Source organism: Crocodylus porosus, unplaced genomic scaffold, assembly GCF_001723895.1.
Source record: "Crocodylus porosus isolate Cpor-Errol unplaced genomic scaffold, CroPor_comp1, whole genome shotgun sequence".
NCBI classification, from domain to species: Eukaryota; Metazoa; Chordata; order Crocodylia; family Crocodylidae; genus Crocodylus; species Crocodylus porosus.
The window spans coordinates 42,284,997-42,304,690 of record NW_017728949.1 but is presented as its reverse complement, the minus strand read 5'-3'; positions in this window follow the sequence as shown (position 1 = coordinate 42,304,690).

Below are 19,694 nucleotides of genomic sequence, written 5' to 3'. Positions count from 1 at the left end.
TTGGATAGAATGAATAGTAAAGAGGCCAGAGACTGGTGTGCATGCAAGAAAGCCAGTGAGTGAAGATGTAAATTGATTGAGAGACAGGCTGGGGTGGGGAGCGGGGAGGAGAGGGAGGAAGAATGTAGCAGGTAAATAGAGGTGAGGTACCTGGGGAGTCAGATATCAGGCAGGATATAATGTGTCATAAATCCAACGTCTATATTTAGTCCAATTTTTTGTATCCAGGAGGTCGATGACGTGACGTTCATAGGCTCATCTGTGAAAAGTGTTTTGTAAATTCCCTTTGAGGATTAGAACTAAGATATTGAAGAGGTACTGGTTTTCTTGTGAGAAATGTATCCCCACAGGTAATTGGGTATTCTGGTCCTTAATAGATTTCCAGGGTGCATTCATTTTGGTGCGCAGTTGTTGTGTGGTCTCTTCTATTTTCTATCAGGGCATTTGATGCATTGGATGAGATACTGTACATTTCTGGAGGTGTGGCTATAAGATCCAGGAATGCTGATGGTTCTGCTATGGGGTGTGGGAGTGGTGGAGATAAGTTGACATTTCTTGTCATGGCATGGTCTGGATCCACTCAGTGTGTTTTGGGCTGTAGGAAGTTTGCTTCTGGTGATGAGGTTAGTGAGGTTCATTGCTTGTTTGAAGGCTAGGATGGGTGGTTCTGTAGTGGCTATAGCACAGATGGTTATACTAGTAGTGTATATAGTGATGGGTGGCTACAATATTAGTGATCTGACCAATACGTTCTTCTGAAGGCCTAACATTCTCATAAAACTCTAATATTATAAAAGCCTGCCTCTGTCTGTCTGTCTGTAACTCTTTATTTGCACTCTGATTGGCTGACAGAAACAGCCAAGCAGAGTGCTCCAAGCGTGGGGGAGCGCTGCCATGATTCTGAAGCTGCACTTCAGACAGAGGGTGGGGTGTTGGGTTAGGGTTAGGACTGGACATAGGGTGGGGGAGCTGAGGCCAGCACTGCTGGCCTCAGCTTCCTCACCCCGCTCCCTGCAAGAGGCAGAACAGCAGCAGCATGGGGTATTAAGTGGCAGCACTCCATCCCAGCCCCTGCCCTCATCCTCCCATCATTCTTGATTGGCTAGTATACAATAATTGCCATATGTACTCAAATCCAAGACAAGGTTTCCCCCCCCCCCATTTAAAATGAAGGGAAAAGGTCCCTTGTCTTGGACTTGAATACAAGGTGGCTGGTGGGGGAGGAAGGTTAGCAGCTGTAGCTCTGACTCTGGCTTTGACCTGGAGACAGGGTTGGAGATGCACCTCTTGCCCTCTCCCTGCACCCCACTGCATGTGCTCATCCCTGCTGCTGCTTCCCCCCTCCCCAACATCTCTGCCCCCAAGGTAATTATTTTTATGTAATAAAATGTGTACTCAAATGAATTAAATTCCTTACTACAGAAGGAGATCAAATGGAATTGCCACAAAGGATAAGAAAATACCTATTAGGTTCTCTCTGTGTAAGTCCTCTTGATGCACATTTTCACCACTAACTACTAAATACTTTCTGAAAATTTATAAATTTGTTATAATCTTCCATGTATAGAATTTAATTATTGGAAGGTCTTAAATCCATTCCCTCACTGCTGCAGCAAGGAAAACAGTGGCAAGGGGGCAGAAGGTGGGAGGGCAGGTGGGGGATTTATTAAATACAAAAAACCCCTTGTTTTGAATTTGAGTAAAGATAGTGTTTCATTGCTTATTTCTATTTTGTTGCTGGATACATTTTTTAAAATTGAAGCACCTTGCTTACACTCCACAGCTTAGCTGCAGCATTCCTTGAAGCTCAACTTATAGTCTGAGCTTCTAAGTATTTTAGCCTTCAGCTATAAATTAAGGTCTTTATTTAAATGACACTTGTATAGTTTGCCAGTTATATGAAGTCAGAATTCTGAGTTTGTTCTGGTATGCAAACATCCAGAAAGTAATACAAAAAACAATGTACATTGCAAACACACAAAGCAAAAGATCAGTCAGATTATTTCCTCCAGCATGTTGTCATTCTTTGCTAAATACATCATTCTCTGAAGGCTTTTGGAAACCTATGTTTTCTTTTCAAGGAATATTAGTCAACTCTCTCCCCTACTATTTCAGAACAGAACTTACCTGTGGAAAAAATATAATTATACAAGTATTCACTGATTTGGCCAAGCAGAGCATGTGTTTCAACTGAACTATAGACAGAATGTAACAATCTGTTCCAGCCTGACATAGTTTACAAAGAAAGGGATGGGGAGCTTGGCCATCGCTATGTGAGACTTGCATGCATTATGGCACTTATTCACATCTTACAAGGTGACAAAAAGGGAAGCCAAGTAAATAGCAGTAACTAATATGCAAGTATGAATAGATGGGTCATATTATGCTCCCATCTACATCCCTATAGTTATACTGTTTTTTCAGAGAAGCTACATAGGTATAAATGAAGTCAGAATTTGGTTCTTTTTAGGAAGTCAGGCCTTAACTTGTGGGCACATGTAATTTTTCATACAGTCGTGTCAAAATGAACATGTGTGTGTGATTCTGCATCTGCTGATATTAAATGTTTGAAAAAATAAATCTCTGGAATGCTCCAACACCAACATTCACTTTTTAGACATGATGGTCAATATCCAGAATGGTACAATACAGACCACCATATACAAGAAAACCATCGATCAATATACATATCTGCACAGAACTAGCAATCACCCTAAACACACAAAGAAAGCTGTAATATGCAGCCAAGCCCTCTGATGCCACCAAATTTGCACTGAGGAGAACACCTGTGATCACCTCAAAAATCTCAAAGGGCTTTCACTCAACAAGGACACTCCTCCAGAAAGTTAGATCACACTTTTGAAAGAGCCACTCAGATGCCATCTGAAGAATTGCTGCAGTACAGAAGAAAAATCCCCATGAATTACACACCACTGGTTATGACATATCACCCCTCCGTGGAACCTATACGGAAAATCCTCAAAGAATTGCAACCCATACTAAAAGGAGACCCAATTCTCAAAGAGATCTTCCCAGAATCACCCATCCTAGCCTATAAACTAGCACCAAACCTTGCCAACCTCATCACTAGAAGCAAACTTCCCACAGCCCAAAACACACTAAATGGATCCAGACCATGCCATGACAAGAAATGTAAACCCTGCTAACACATCTCTATCACCCCCACAATTACTACACCACACAACAGAACCATCAACATTCCTGGATCTTACAGCTGAACCTCTAGAAATGTTATATGTCTTTTGGAGTGCACTAAATGCCCTGATGGAAAATATGTAGGAGAAACCAAACAACAACTGCACACCAGAATGAACACACACCAAAAATCTATCAAAGATAAGAATACCCAATTACCTGTGGTGGCACATTTTCACAAGAAAATCACTCTCTCTCCAATTTTTCAGTTCTACTTCTCAAAGGGAATTTACAAAATACTTTTCACAGATGAGCCGATGAACTTCACATAATCAACCTACTGGATACAAAAAATTGGACTAAATATAGACATTGGATTTATGACACATGATAACCTGCCTAATGTCTGACTCTCCGGGTAAACCCTCCTCTTTTTACCAACTATTCTCATTCCCTTCCCCCCCACCCTCCTGTGTCTCATCCTTTGCCTACAGCTACATTCTTTCCCCCTTTCACCCCCTTGCCCAACCTGTCTCTCACCTACTGACCACCTCAATTTACATTTTAACTGACTGGCTTTCTTGCATGCATACTGGCCTCTGGCTGCTTTACCATGCTATTCAGGATGAGCACAGACCACCTGCAGACACTTCCTCAGCCTGATGAAGGGTGTTTGTGCCTGCAAGTTTGCTATGAAGAATTTTTCAAACTACAGTAAAAGCTGCATTAACTGGCACTTCATTAACTGGCATGCCGGTTGACACTGGTTGATGCAACAAAAGGGAAACCGGAAGTGGGACTTGCGGTTTTGTTGAATCCCACAGCCCAGGGGAAAGCAGCCTGCGTGGGGTAAAGCAGCCTGCATGGAGCTCCCCCACCTTTCCCGTGGCACACTGACACCAGGGGAGGGGCAGGAGGGGCAGTATGGTTAATCTCAGATGTGGATGTGCCAGACATGGTGGGAAGGGCATCTTTGCCCAATCAGGCAAAGATGCCTCTCAGATAACAGGCACATTTGGCTATCTGGCACCCCCCATTTCCCGTGGGTACCAGATAACAGAGCTTTTGCTGTATTTGAGTTGATCTAATAAAAGATATTGGATTTACCAATTGAACCTGGTCTGCCTATGCCCTTAGACCAATATGGCTACAACCTATACCCCTGAAGAAACAATTAACATTTGTTGGAAGTCTAGGGGAGAATCACTTAGATCTGATTCCCACTTGTGGGTTTTATATACGCTAAAGAAAAAATACTGGATATTTGCACATGGTGGGAGCCAGGAACTCCAGGATTTAATCCGAACTTTGCCACTCATTTGGCAACTCTGAAATTCAACCCTGTTCAGAGATTCTATAAAAAGTCTATTCATCAATTAAATTTCAATGAAACCCTCAAAATAGGGACTTAGTCAGACTTAATTTGTTTATAGGCATTGGGGGAAGGGGTTTCAAATGCACCACCTAAGTTTATTTACAAGCAAATCCTGTTGACTTCCATTTTTAAAATGCTTCTAAAAATGAATTCTACCTTGCGTGATTTAGTAACATCATTGCAAATGGCCAGATCAGATTAACATTAACATCATAGTTACCAAACAGTGGAATGTATGGCAAACTTGACAGGAGTGAAGCATTTTGCAATTTTAGAGAAAGTAGCTGTTTCTGGTAAAATTTTATAGAATAATAATGTTCAGTAACATGGAAGGGAAATGCGTTTGTTCAATTGCTTTACTAAGGAGTTAAGGGTTTTGAAACCATTATTTTATGCTGAGATATAAAAATGAATCAGAATTGCTATTTTTTAAAACTAAGCAGGCATTACTTGCTGACAATTTACATATTCATTCTAACTGGCTATAGAACAAAAGCCTGCTTGTCCTGTCATATCTGGTCTGACATTACATGGAATGACAATTTACAAATACAAATGACATTAACATAGCAATTTGATTTCATCACTGATCTTGCACTATGCTAGAGGGTTTCATTCATCTTTCCCTATTTTACTAATGTCAGTTGTAACAAGACAGACATTGTGTCATGCTTAAGGCTAACTGTAGGATTGGGAGATAACGGGTTTCATATATTTATTTTTCCCACCACTTACACTCCGATGTGTGCTGGCATCAGTGCTAATCTGCTGATTGTATAAAGGATTAATACTTCCATGTTATGTATTTGGTAATTTTGCAGAACTAAGGAAAAATGGTATATAGTAACTGGAGAATCAGTTTACAATGAAAATAACATTAAAAAAATTAGAAGACACAATAGAGAGGGTCATATTCTGGTCTGATGTGGGTATAAATATAAAGTAACTCAACTGATTCTAGTGTAACTGAGATCAGATGTTTCCACACAGTTCAAAGCAAACCCAGCAAATGAAACAAATGAACATAGGATCAGAAGAAATACCTTCTAGATTTCTTTCATTGTTGCCATAGGACAGCTTCTTAATGCATGTGAACAGCTCAATCAACACCATACAATACTACACAAGACAGAAAAATATGTTGTTACAAGAGTTGGTAGCTGATCATGGATCCTATACCGCAGATGCAAGTAGGAGAAAGCAGGTGTTTCTAACTAGAAGCAACTGGTAATTTATTTCCAGAGTCCCAGGATTCAGCTAAGCAGGAATATTGCTTACTTGGCTTAAGATGCTGTGGAGAAAATAAGAGATACTGCATGAAATCAAAAAGTTTACTTATCCCATGTTGTTCTGCTTTTCATCTCATCTTAATGGGGTTATTTTTTTTCTACGTACCTGCTGAGAATGAGGAATAATCAATGGATGGACTTGTGCATATAGCTTATTACTGGGTGACTGAATGGACAATCAAGACTCATTGACATTTGAGTATTTTTACCTATGCAACCTAGATATGCATTAGTGAATTCTACCAGTCATTGGTGACTACACAGTGAATTTTCTGGTGGGTGCTTGCATTATCTGATGAAGTTGATCAGGGATTACTTTACAAAGGGGAATGGAAGTGTGGGTGTAGACAGGTGTTCAGACCCCTACTGTAACTCATGATGCATAAAGCACCATGAGTTAGAGCACTCCCCAATCGAACAAATGTTCACCTGTTGGGTTGGGGGAGGATCGAGCCTACTTGCACCAGCACTCTTGGCCTGCAGGCAGGGGTACTGGCCAGCACCACCTCTCTCCCCAGCCCTGCCCCCTGCCCACCAGCTACAGGGCTGTCAGCAGGGAGGAAGTGGGGGAAAGGGAACCTAGCAGCACTGAGCTGCTGGCTGTGCTTTGCCTAGTCTGAGTTTGGGGGAGGGGTTTGGCCAATGTGGTCCCCATCTTCAAAAAAGGGAGGAAGGAGGACTCAGGAAACTATAGGCCGGTAGTCTTACCTCGATCCTGGGTAAGCTTTTTGAGAGAATTATCCTGGCGCATGTCCATGAAGGGCCAGCGGGGGAGGTTATGCTTTGGGGCAACCAACACGGGTTCATTAGAGGCAGGTCCTGTCAGACCAACCTGGTGGCCTTCTATGACCAGGTTACAAAATCCTCAGATGCAGGGGTAGCAGTGGATGTAGTCTTTCTGGACTTTAGGAAGGCCTTCAACAATGTCTCTCACCCCGTTCTCATTAAAAAACTGGGGGACTGTGGTGTTGATTCCTACACAGTCAAATGGGTCGCTAACTGGCTGGAGGGCTGCACCCAGAAAGTGGTGGTGGATGGGTCATTTTTGACTTGGACGGATGTGGGCAGTGGGGTTTCACAGGGCACTGTTCAACATCTTCATCAGTGACTTGGACGAGGGGGTAAAAAGCACGCTGTTCAAATTTGCTGATGACACTAAGATGTGGGGGGATGTGGGCATGCTGGATGGGAGGAATAGGCTGCAATCGGACCTAGACAGGTTACAAGGGTGGGCGGATGAGAATGAGATGGGATTCAACACTAACAAGTGCAAGGTGATGCACCTGGGGAGGAAGAACCAGCACCATACTTACAGGTTGGGGAACTCCCTTCTCATCAGTGCAGAGGCAGAAAAGGATCTTGGAGTCGTCATTGATGCCAAGCTGAACATGGGCTAGCAGTGTGGGGATGCAGTCAGGAAGGCCAACCACACCTTGTCATGCATCCACAGATACATCTATAGCAGATCCAAGGAGGTGATACTCCCCCCTCTGTGCAACACTCGTCAGGCTACAGCTGGAGTACTGTGTCCAGTTCTGGGCTCCACACTTCAAGAGGGATGTGGACAACATGGAGAGGGTCCAGAGGAGGGCCACTCGCATGATCAGGGGGCAGCAGGGCAGGCCCTACGAGGAATGGCTCTATGGCAGCTCACTGTGGCTGGGCCCAGTGGGGATGGAGAGCAGAAGACTGTGGATTACTGTGGGGCCAAGACCCCCCTCAGTGTTAGATCTAATTGTTCACACTACAGAGGGCTAAAGAGTAGGTCCTTTGAAAACTTCCAGAACATTTCTGGGGCAGATTTGCCATTTTTGTGGTGTTACTGACAATGTAAGCGTGTGGACACTACAAACGTAACATGCAATCATCCCCTTAGAAGTGCTGTTATGAGTACCATTTTGAGATGCTTAATTTTCCCACTATATCCAACTCCTAATTCTAGCTGTTGATTTATCTACAGAAGACACAGCCTAAAAGTAAGTTGTTATGATACTCAGCACTGCAATGTCTGAGTGGGAACCATCCAAACTAGCCAACAAAAAACAACAAAGAGGGGTGCATCTTAAGCTTCTCTTGGGACCTAAGCACTTAACTGGGCTTCAGAGAGATGTCGACATCAGACTGAGATTCATAGCCCTAAATTCTCTTCTGGAGTTAGAAAGTCTTTCACTACAGAGCAGGGGTCATTCATAATACACAGCAGGAGTGACTACAAATAACGGTCACAAGCTGGCAGAGAGTAGATTCAGACTAGACATCAGGAGGTGGTACTTCACTGTCAGGGCAGGTAGGATCTGGAATCAACTTCCAAGCGAAGCGGTGCTGGCTCCTACCCTGGGGGACTTTAAGAGGAGGCTAGATGAACACCTTGTTGGGGTCGTTTAATGCCAGTACTTTTTCCTGCCAAGGCAGGGGTTCGAACTTGATGATCTGCTCAGGTCCCTTCCGACGCTACAAACTATGAAACTATGGAGCCCCCTTGTTTTGTGGGCCTGGCTTGGCTCCTCCCTGGCCTGGCTCCCCAGTGGGGGAGCCTGCAAGATGGGGGTCTCTGGTCCACCTCCCCCACTCAGTCTGGGGAAAGCCCAGTCAGCAGCTCAGTCAATTTAAAAGCTAACTGCAGCTATGCACATGACTGTAGAGTGCATTCAGGGGCCTAATTGCACAAAAAATATAACTTGTATAAGAACCTTAGAAAATGGCCAGAGAAAGGGAGAAAAAGAACTTGCATAGGGCAGTGTCAGATGGTGCTTCTGATGGGCTCCAGCCCCTTTTTACATCCCTTCACTCACCCACCACACCTTGATGTTAAAGAAGAATACAAGAATAGGGAGGTCAGTTGTCTGTCTGGACCTTACCAAGACGCAAGTTCAGAGAAGCTTCTTCCAAAGGGCTCCACCTCCCCTGCATCCTGTCCTCACCAAACCTGGCTGGGATGGAGTCCATACCTCCTGGAATGGAGGTGTCCCACTCCTTTGTGATTCCCACTTACAGAATCAAAATAATCTGGGACTCATGTCCCTGCCTCAATCAGCAAATCCTTCTATGGTCCATTCAGTTTCCTGGATATATTCCTTCTTCACAGGAATTACCAGTCATTAATTAATCTTCAAGTGAATCACTTGTGTCACTAATCTATCAATCAGTCTCCTACCACATCCATTCAATCAAAGTGTTATTCTTTCCTTGATTGACTCTGATTCATGTCTTCTCTCTCTAATCTCTTAATGAAAGATCAATTCTATTCCTTCAGGTAGCCATCCCTTCTTTCCTTGGCCCCCTTCTGTTCATTAAATTAGTTAATCCCCTATTTGGGTTTCCTAACCTGATTCTCTCTGCCTGATCCACTTCACCGGTCTCCATCTCAACTTCCGGTTCAGCCACCCTTAGCTAGCATGTTGCTTGAACTTACCATGCCAGCTCTCCTTCAGGTTTCTCTCACTCCTGGTCCCAGTCTGGTCTCTTGGTTCTTATGGCTATGTTCTGTGCCCCTGCATGGATTGTGCTGCAGCCTGCTTCTGTCTGCATGCTCCCCCTCCTGAGGGGAAGTGAACTGCTTGGCTCTTCTCTTGGTCTTCTGGATCCATGGCCAATTAGCGCTGGTGTGCACTGTGATGGGGAATTGGTTCCTTTCTCCAGCTGAATTCCTGCTGCTGCTTCCAGCGGGTACGACTGGCCAGCTTTGCATCCAAGGAAGTTTGCTCGGTTCTATCCTCTGGAACAGAGGCTGAGGTTGGGTCCCTGTTACAGGCAGTAAAAAGGCATAAGTAAGAGTTCAGTTTCTCCTCCTAATCATGGGGTCTCTTTGTCTGCAGTAGCAGGGAGTCTGGGTTCCTTAGACAATTCTGACCTAAGCCCGAGACATGCTCAGGAATGACAAGGAAAGCAATGTACATGGCTATTTTATGCACAGAGGTCTATACATATATTTCTTATGCCAGCTAAAGCGAAGAAAAAACTGTGTTAGTTTTCTTCAACTCTCTTCTGACCCTGATGTGTGCACTGTAAACCCTGTAAAGCCCATAAGGTTAGTGCACTGGGAAGGGTTCATTTAATCTACTGACTATTCTGGGGGACAACTAAACTTTGGGGTCCCACTTCAACAAAGGGGCAGCAGACAGAATCTGTACCCAGGAAGCGTATAGACACTGAAGCCAACGAAAAAGTCTACCAACTCCCAGGGGTAACGTAAAGCATACAGATCCAGCATGTTGGGACCGAAGTAGAACAGCCTATTGAATACCTAGCAGAGGAGACCTTTACTGAGGCTGTGATAGATACTCTGGTAGAGCTACAAATAGAAGCTTGCACATCACCTATTTCTATTAAGCTACAGTTCTGAACCAGTATGGTGAATCCCCTGAGGAAATATAAGACAGGTTTGAGGGGAGAAAGGCTGCATGGTAATTCTAGCTTTTTAAAGCCACTGGTGTTATTCAGTTTAAAGCAAAAAGAAAGAGAAAGGGTCTCATATTCAAAAGCTGTGCTTCTTCCAAATCAGACTTCTGCTGGCTCTCACTTGACTGGAGGTAGGGGATAAACCAGCAGGATAAAGGGTAGAAATAAGTGAACATGAGTAATGGGGAGATGAGAGGGAAGGGAGAATTAAGTTTTGGGGAAGAGACTGAGGACTGACTTCCCTGACAGGCTGAGAAGAGGAAAAAGGAAGAAAAGTAGATCTTATGGAATAAAAATGGAAAGCAAATCTCTCAGTCAGAAAAAATACAGAACAGACAGAAAAGAGGGGAAGAAGGAATGAAAGAACATAGAAAAGAGGCTGTTTCAAGTGACATAGGAGGGGTCAGGCACAGATCTTTCAAAACAGATACTGAAGGTGTGCAGCTGAAAAACACTGGGTAGCGTTGTGCTTACTGATACTAGGTCCATCTTATGTGTGCCACATTTTAGAAAAACAAATGCCTGTTCTGTTTTCTTAAATAATCTCCCCTCCTCATATACTTCCAGAAATTCTTTTAATAAGGGACTGTAGGAGTTATTCTTAGTGTTAAGGCGAATGCTTAGTGAGGCAAGTTGGGCAGTCCTGCATCAAGATCTGTTTAAAAATAACATTTATATCTTTGTAACATCAAAATTATTTATTTTTAGTCTATGCAGATGCTGCATAAACCTTTAGTAATTTAAGAATAAAATCCTTGGAAGAAAGCCTAATCTCAGATTTCTGAAGGTCAAAGTTTTAACAATTACACTTTAAGTATGCTTAAAAGCTTCAATACCATTAACATTTTTCCGAAGTATTTTTCAGATTTACTTTTGATTTTGCTGCACATACATTATTTAAAAGTTTTAATGGTTATATACTCAGTCACTGATGTCGTTAGAGCAGCAGCGTGTTACAGACAACCAGACTTATGATTTAAAAGGTAGAATCTATCTATTTGTGGTAAATGTGCCAGAGAGACTTTCTAATCAAAGAAAAATGTATCCTTTTTGTGCTCTCTCATTTTAGCAATTGCTTATGAAAGAGTAAATTTTATAATCTTAACACAAATCTGATTATAATTCATATTTAGTTTGAAAAGATTATTCTTTATTCAGTGTCCTAACATTTTCTTTCTTCATTGAAAGATGTTTAGTCAACAAAAGCTATGTGAATGCTTCTGTAGGAATCTGAGACAGAATTCAACATTTTGTTAGTCCTTACTTACTGTGCACAGTTTTTATGGCATGACTTAAAATCTTTCTTTTCAAATAACAATTCATAAATTGTTATGTTATTATCTAGCTTTAATGACAGAAGACAAAGAATGCTTTTTATCAATTTGCCTAACTACAGAAAACAAGCAAACAGCAAAGAATGATGGTGTAGCTACTTTGTTTATGTAAGATTCATCTTTCCCCCAGAAGTCACAGGCATCTGAAGGGCTAATAAATGGTAGATTTTAAAAATAGACCACAATAATTCTGTGGGCTGTCAGCAATTCATACCAAGAGTCACCATTTGCCTTAAAGCTCTAAGAATAGAAAATGAAGGATTCTTATTATGCCATCTCAGCTACTTCAGTGGCTGGAAGGTTTTGTCCGTAGTACTGGAATGGTATCTTCAGTTTTTAAGTTATGATATCACTGTTGTAAGAAAGAAGGCAGTAATGATTTTAGGTAGTAGCACCATAAGTGTTGTTGTGTGATTTGAAGGTTCCTAAAAATAGGATAGTGCTAGCTTCAAGATGTCACTAATATCTCTGAAGCTCTGGTCATTGCTGCAGGTCCTGGGTAGTGATGACTGCGCATTTAGAACAATTATAACTGCTGATTATTGCACATGACCAGGGGTCCTGTTTTTTTGCGATTAAAAAAAAATCCCCAGTTTTCAGATTAAAAAGTAGTAACCCAAAATCCACATTTTTCTGTGATCAGAATGAAATGCTGTTAATATATAAACATATATATAGTGGTGTTTCATTTTGATCACAGAAGAATGTGGATTTTGGGTTACTTTTTTAAATAAAAAAATTGGGGATTTTTTTAAGCAGAAAAACCTAGGATCTCTGCTCATGACTTATTCCCACACATTCTTCATGCATATACTGAATGTTTCCAAGGTAGTTACACAGGTTTAGACATAGCTCAAATATCTCCCCCAGGAGTATATCAATCTGCTTAGTTTCCTTTGATACAAAGCTCCAAAGCCCTTTTCAGCATTAACTGTTACAATTCTAAATATTCTTATTTATATAACTATCCAAACTTCTTTGAATCTTGTAGAATGTGTGGCATCAGGATCATCAAGTGGCAATGAATTTTACGGTCTATGTGAGAGGCAAGGACATCTGTAGGTGATATCTTTATTGGATCACCTGCATCGTTGGGGTAGACCTGGACTTACATTACATTGCATTGCTTGTCTACATGTATCCCAGTCATGCAGTTGGTCTAGTAAAATATATCACCTATGTAAATCCTGGCCACTTGTATATTTCCTGGACCATCATGACTACAACATCACTTCAGCACTTCCATAGTCCAACTATACTATGTGAGAAACTATTCCCTTCCATCTAGTCTGTTTGCTGCCTTTGAATTTCATAGTAATGTTCTTTCTGCCTCATAATGCAAGAAAAGAAGCTCCTTATTTACCTTTAACATCTCCAAGCTTTTTCAGCTGTTTTCTGAGACCAAAAACCCAATCATTTTTCCCCTTTCCTTTTCTGTCTTACTCCTCCCACAAACTCTTTAATGAACCCTTTTATACCCTTGGTCATTACTGCCACGATTCAGTGAACCTCCTCTAATCCTTCTGACATGTGGTGACCAGTAGAGCACAATACACAAACATTTCAATATTTTGGTGTTATTTTCCATTCTGCAGCTTCCATATTCTAACATTTTGCTTTTTGATCACAGCTAGTCACTTCCATGCAGGCCACTGGAGAATATGACCCAGTGCCTGAAGAAACACTGAGGAAGAGATTTTTTTTTCTAAATTAACTTCACTGTCCAGACTGTAACATGGATGTTTAGGGTAATAAAGGTAGGCAAGGTTCTTTGAATAGATATGTAAAATTCCTTCCTGATCCCAAATACAGTGATTGGTCTGACTCTGAGTGGAGGAGCAAGACCCTCTAGTCAGGAACTTCTGGCTTTGGTCCCAGCAGGAGCATTGGCAAACCCCAGTCAAAGTCCCCAGCCTTGTCTGTAGCCAATACCCAGTGTTTCAGAGGAGGGTTTAAAAACACCCTGACATATGTAACCGAAAAATGGGGAAGGGGGCAGGAGCAACCAGCAAAGCCCAAAGCATGGGAAATACCCATAGTGGAACATAGGTATAGCAACACTTAGATCATCCCCAACCACTGGCTGCCCGACATCTTCCTGAACACTTCCAGTGATGAAGAATCTATTACTTCCCTAGGCAGTTTATGCCACTGCCTTACTGTTTTAACAGTGACAAAGTTTTTCTGAATATTGAATCTAAACTTAGTTTGCTGCAACTTCAAGCTATTGGTCTATGTCCTCCTCTCTGCAGTAAAAGACAAAATGTGCTTTCCCTCTTCTTTATGGCAACCCTTCAAGTATTTGAAGACTGTTATCGTGTCCCCTCTTAATCAAGCTGAACATACCTAGCTCCTTCAGCATCTCCTCATATGACTTGCCATCCAAGCCCTTGATCATCTTTGTTGCCCATGTCTGGACCCTCTCTAACTTTCCCATGTCCTTTTTAAAATGTGGAGCCAAGAACTGCACACAGTACTTTAGATGAGGCCTAACCAGCACCAAGTAGAAGCACTATCACTCCCCATTTTTTGTACCTAGTGCTTCTATTGATGCATCCCATAACTGCATTTGCTTTTTGTGTGGCTGCTTCACACTGCAGACTCATACTGAGTCTGTAACCTACCAAGACTCCCAAGTCCTTTTACATAGTGTTACCATCCAGCCCAATGTCACCTATTTTATATTTGTGGTTTTTGATTATTTCTCCCAAGGTGTAGCTCTTAGCATTTGTCTGCAGTGAACTTCATACTATTAGCTCTAGCCCAGGGGTAGTTAGCCCCCAGCATGCATGCCAGAGCATGGCACGTAAAGGCATATTGCTTGGTACATGTCTTGGGGTGGATAGTGGAGAAGGTGTCCAGGGCTATACTGCCACAATATGGATCGGGTCCCTTGTGGCTGTCCCACCGTCTGATTGGAAGAAGGTGTGCACCCACTGCCAGGCCAGGATTCTGTGGACACCAACGCAACTGCTTGCAGCTGCCTGCCACCTGCCGTGAGCAGCCCAGGATCTGTGGCAGGCAGCAGGGGCCTGCCCAGATCCTGGGCCAGCTGTGGCAGGTAACCAGGAAGCTGCAAGCGGCTGCACCAGGGTCCCTAAAGCCCTGGGTCGGCTTGTTGCTGTCAGCAGGTACACACACACCTCGGGCAGATGGCAGGAAAGCCACAAGAGGCCCAATCCTTTTTGTGGCAGTGCAGCCCCAGCTCCTTTCCAGCTGTCCACCCAAGGTTTGCCATCTGCCCTTGGCACAGCAACATCTTTCAAGTAGAAGTTGCAGGTGTTTTGAGCACTCTGCCCAAAAGCAGTGCTGACTCCTGCTCTAGCCCAGCTGTTTAGTCTGTCAAGATCTTTCTGAATTGTGCTTTCATCCTTCAGTGTGTTTGTAATCCTTCCCAGTTTCATATTGTCTCAGTATATCTTGGAAGAACTGTCTCCACTTCTTGCTATACAAAGAGGCATATGGTGAATGTCACAAAGAAGCAATGCCTGGTGACCAGACATTTAAAATAATTGGTAACCCCCTTTTTCTCTTGTGGCATAAATCTGACACAAATATGACTAGCTGGATCTATTAAGGGCTGGAGGAACTAGAAGCTGTTTTCCTGTCTGGAAATAATGAGGAGATGAATACTACTAAAATACTAGTGGCAACTAAGCTATATAAAACTACATGAATCATGTAATACTTAGCATTTAGATAAATCTCCAAAAACTCATACATTAATTTTCACACAGTGATAGAGGCACTTAAATAATTTGTTTCAAATCATATCCAAACAATAAACTGATTTTAAGAGGCATGTTTTAAAGAACAATGCTACACTGAGGGCCATCAAGGTCAATGTCTTAAGAATGAAATAAATCTTCCTGAGTTTTCTGGAACCTAACCAGGAATTAATATTTGTAGTAACTGGTTGAGCTGACTCAAGATTGATGTGTTTTTGTGTTTTCCTAAACTGTACTAGGAACTAACCAAAACACTCACTGGTCTTCCTGCTCTGTCACTGGCCTCACTAACTTTTCTTAATGTCACTACTATACATGTAAAATAGAAAGAGGAAGATTTAAGGGGCTCTTGGTTTGTAGTTTTACAAACACAATTAGGAAAATCAGTGAAAATGCAGCAGTTTTATTGACATTTTAAAACTTTTGTATCATCATCTTTATTGAAATTCCAGGAATCATCTTGCAAATCATAATTCAATAGTCACCAGAAAACCCCCAAAATACAAGTATGCAAGCCCTTTTAGTTCTCCAGTCAGTTACCCCTTTGGGTTTAAAGGGAACTTTTTTAGAGTATTACCTTTTTGTGACAGAAAGGCATATAAAATAGTGAAATGAGAGCAAACGGACAAAGTACACACAAAATCTCTTATTCATATTAGGTATTTTTTCATACAATGTGAAGTTAAATTATCAAATGACCCAATCAAAATTTTGGACATATAAAAATTAAAGATCATAGTAAACTTGGTTGTACTATACTTCTTTTTTTGAAACATATTTTGCCCTCAGATGTAACAGTACACGGGTGCCTATCTATGAGTAGTGAGGCTGCTCTGATGCACTGTAATTATTTGAGTAATTGAGTCTGCTGACTCCAGCATCCTGTTGGACAAGCTTTAGTTAAAGTGTCCCCACTGCCATTTTTAGGCATGGGGATGCTGATACACAAGTTGCTCCAGGTGCTTTAATTACAGCAGCTAATTAAAGTGCCCAGATCCACTCTAATTAAAGAGCCACTCTAATTAAAGCATTCCCCGCCCCAACACATACACACATACTCCCGGAGCATGTGTATAAACACTTATTGTGATTACTGTTCTAGGAATCAGTCTTGTTCCTCTTTTCATGCTTGTTTCTAGTATTTCACAGACAAGAAATGAGATGTGGAAGGGCCACAAGTCAGGAACAGGGAACAGGGGCATAGCTATTGGAGGACATTTTGTGCTTGTCCTTTCAACATTTGGGTGAGTTCAAAACACACTGCAAGGAGAGATGAACTAGCAGTTTACTTGACTTCAGACTCTGAAGTTCAGTGGAGCTTTCCAGTAAGGCTGCATTATCACTGAGGGTTGAACTTAAGGATTTCTAATTTAAATAGTCAATGGGTTTAAGGGCAGCAAGAAGTAGTTAGCCATGTTAATCTGAAATCAGTTGGAAAGCAGGGCAGAGATGTCCATTCATAGACTAACTAAATAAGAGCACAAGCTTTTGTGAACTCAAGTTCACTTTGTTGACTTGATGCGCCAGATCAACACTCGGGATCCCAATATTGCACTGTTGGACAGGAAGGCATGATACACAATTACACACACACACACACACACACACACACACACACAAACTACACAAACACCACTATGAGTTCACACACACATATACAAACACACAAACATGCAATTTCATGGCTGTGTGTTAACACTAGGGGGTATTGGGGTAACTTGGTACTTGGGGTCACTTGAGGTCAGGTGAGTCACTTGAGGTCAAGGAAGCTGTGGGTCAGGGAACAAAAGCTGTGTTGGGGAGCAGCTGGGAAGCTCCGAGTGCTGGAGCCAGATCGGGGAGCACCAGGAGAGGCTCCAGGTGCCGGAGCCGGATCAGGGAGCCGGGGGAGCCGAGAGGCTGGAACGGGGCTGCGGGGGAGAGGCTCCAGGTGCAGCTGGGGCCCAGGAAACTGGGGGAAGCCAGAGAATGGAAAGGGAGGCAGGAAATATTAGGGAGAAAAGGCAGACACAAATGGGAATGGAGAAAGAAGGAAAGACAGGGAAGATCAGGGAGAGAAAGCGAGCAATGCAATAGGGAGAACAAAGATCAGGGAAAGAAAGTAGAGGCAGCAAGGCACAAGCAGGGAACAGAGAGAGACAGGGCAGCGGGACATAAATGGAGAGAGATCAGGGAGAGAAGGCAGAGAGAGAGAGAGAGATCAGGGAGGAGGCAGAGGAAGAGAGAGAGAGAGATGAGCAGGAACAGAGAGAGAGAGAGATCAGGGGGAGGGCAAAAGCAGAGGACAGAGGGCTAGAACTGGAAAAGCAAAGAGTAGGGCTGGGAGGTCAGCGGAGAGGGAGAGAAAGAGGCAGCAGAGAGGAATGAGGCCCAGAGGGAGGTCAGAGAGACAGGGATTTAGTTGGGTGCCAGCAGCAAGACAGAGACCAAGTTGGGGTCAAGCATATCAGTTTTATTAAACAGGCAGTATGCTGTAAAGCTCATTAAGTTATTGGTTCCTACACACATACACCCCCCCACACACACACACAATGGTAGCAGGAGAGAAAAAGGCTTGATGGAGAGATTGAAGTTTAAGTGTGTAGGGACAGAGTCCAGGGTCTTTGTTTGGGGAAGGAACTTGGGTGATAGCTACCTATCCTGGCTGTGAGTTGATCTTCAATGGCCAGTTGGGGTCTTCTTCAGCAAGATAGGTGGCATGGTGAAGTGCTGGTCCAGATAGAGAGGTTGTCCCAAGGAAGTCAAACTCTACCATCCCTTTTATAGGGGTGGGCTACCTGTGTCTTCTATGGGAGGGACATGTCCAGGCAAGTACAGTTCTGCTCAGATGCATTCATGCAGATCCAGGTGTCCTCATTGTCTGGTAGGACACAATGGTGGGGTTGCTGGTTTCTGTAGGGTCTTTGTCTTTCAAATGCTGGGTTTCTGTTCTGTTCCTGGGTGAGGTCCATGGCTTCTGGGTGAGTAGCAAGGCAATAGTCCAGTCGTTGAGTTGATGGTTCAGTCTTTGAGTTGATTATTCAGTAGAGGCCTGCTACCATTGTACCTCAAGCACCCTCATTCATTCCCATTCATTCAAGAACAAATTTACATGAGACTGGCTAGACATGAGTCATAGTTACAACACAGGTTACACATGGGCAGAGGACACAAGATGGAGGCTTGAAATACAAAATGGAAACTTGACATTACTTGACATTACTTTGCAGACAAAGGCCTAAATCATATAAATTCAATATAAAACAGTAAAAATCAATACAAACATAATAGAACACTATTTACAATATAAAAGGGGCTTGTTACTATGTGAGAGTATAAGAACTTAGCTTACCTAGCATTACTTGTAATCACTTATAAGGGATAGAGAGAGCAGAGAGAAAGTCAGAAATGGTTGGGGAAGGGGGGAATGTATTTTTAAATAATAAAAAAAGAAAAACTGCAGGCTTTACTACAACTTCATCACATGCTGTGGAAGGACAGCATAGAGGTGAGTCTAAAGTAGACTAAGTGACTAGAAGCGATTAGATAGGTGGGCAGCCACAAGAGTTGACCCCACGTAGACTTATTGGCATACAAAACAAGACCAAAAATTTGTTCTTCCCACCAATTTATAACATTAAAAAAATAGCGGGAAATAAAATAAAATAAAAATGTGTCCTTTCCACTTCAGGGCAACCCTCCTTGTCTTCCACAGCCAGTTAATCCCCCACACTGTCCTCTGAACCCATTCAGTGTCTTGCCCATTTCAGGTATTCCTCTGCAGCTTCCTTTTTCCTTTCCTTTCCTTTCCTTTCCTTTCCTTTCCTTTCCTTTCCTTTTCTTCCCTTTCCCCGTATTCCCAAAGTACTTGTTTCTTTCCAGTGTCCTCATGTTTGTTAGAGATTACTGATAGACAATAGAGGGAGGTAGCAGCTAAGTTTATTAAGAGCAGCTTCACTTTCTCATTCAAATAGACTATGGGGAAATGGTGCCCATTTTGCTGGATTTAGCCTCACTGAGAGTAATAGGAGCCAAGTAGCCATTTTTGCTAAGGGAAAGTTTGCTTGGGGAAGGAATCAGCCTGTAATCATGTTTTCATGAAATCAGTAAGAAATACCCTCAACTCTATAATCATGAGGCAAAAACTGGAAGAGTTGACAATACCAAGCTGTGACTGCCAGGCCTCAAACACTCGGTCCTGTGCAGCCTTGGCTCAAGCACTGAGTGCTGCAGGCCTTGTGAATTTCTGCAAATCGCACCTGGACAAGGGAGAAGAGATTGATGTCATATATCTTGACTTCAAAAAAGCCTTCGATCTGGTATCCCATGATCACCTCTTGGCGAAACTGGCCAATTGTGGCCTTGGGTCCACCATGATCCTCTGGCTGGGAAATTGGCTCCATGGTCGGACTGAGAGGGTAGTAATTGATGGCAG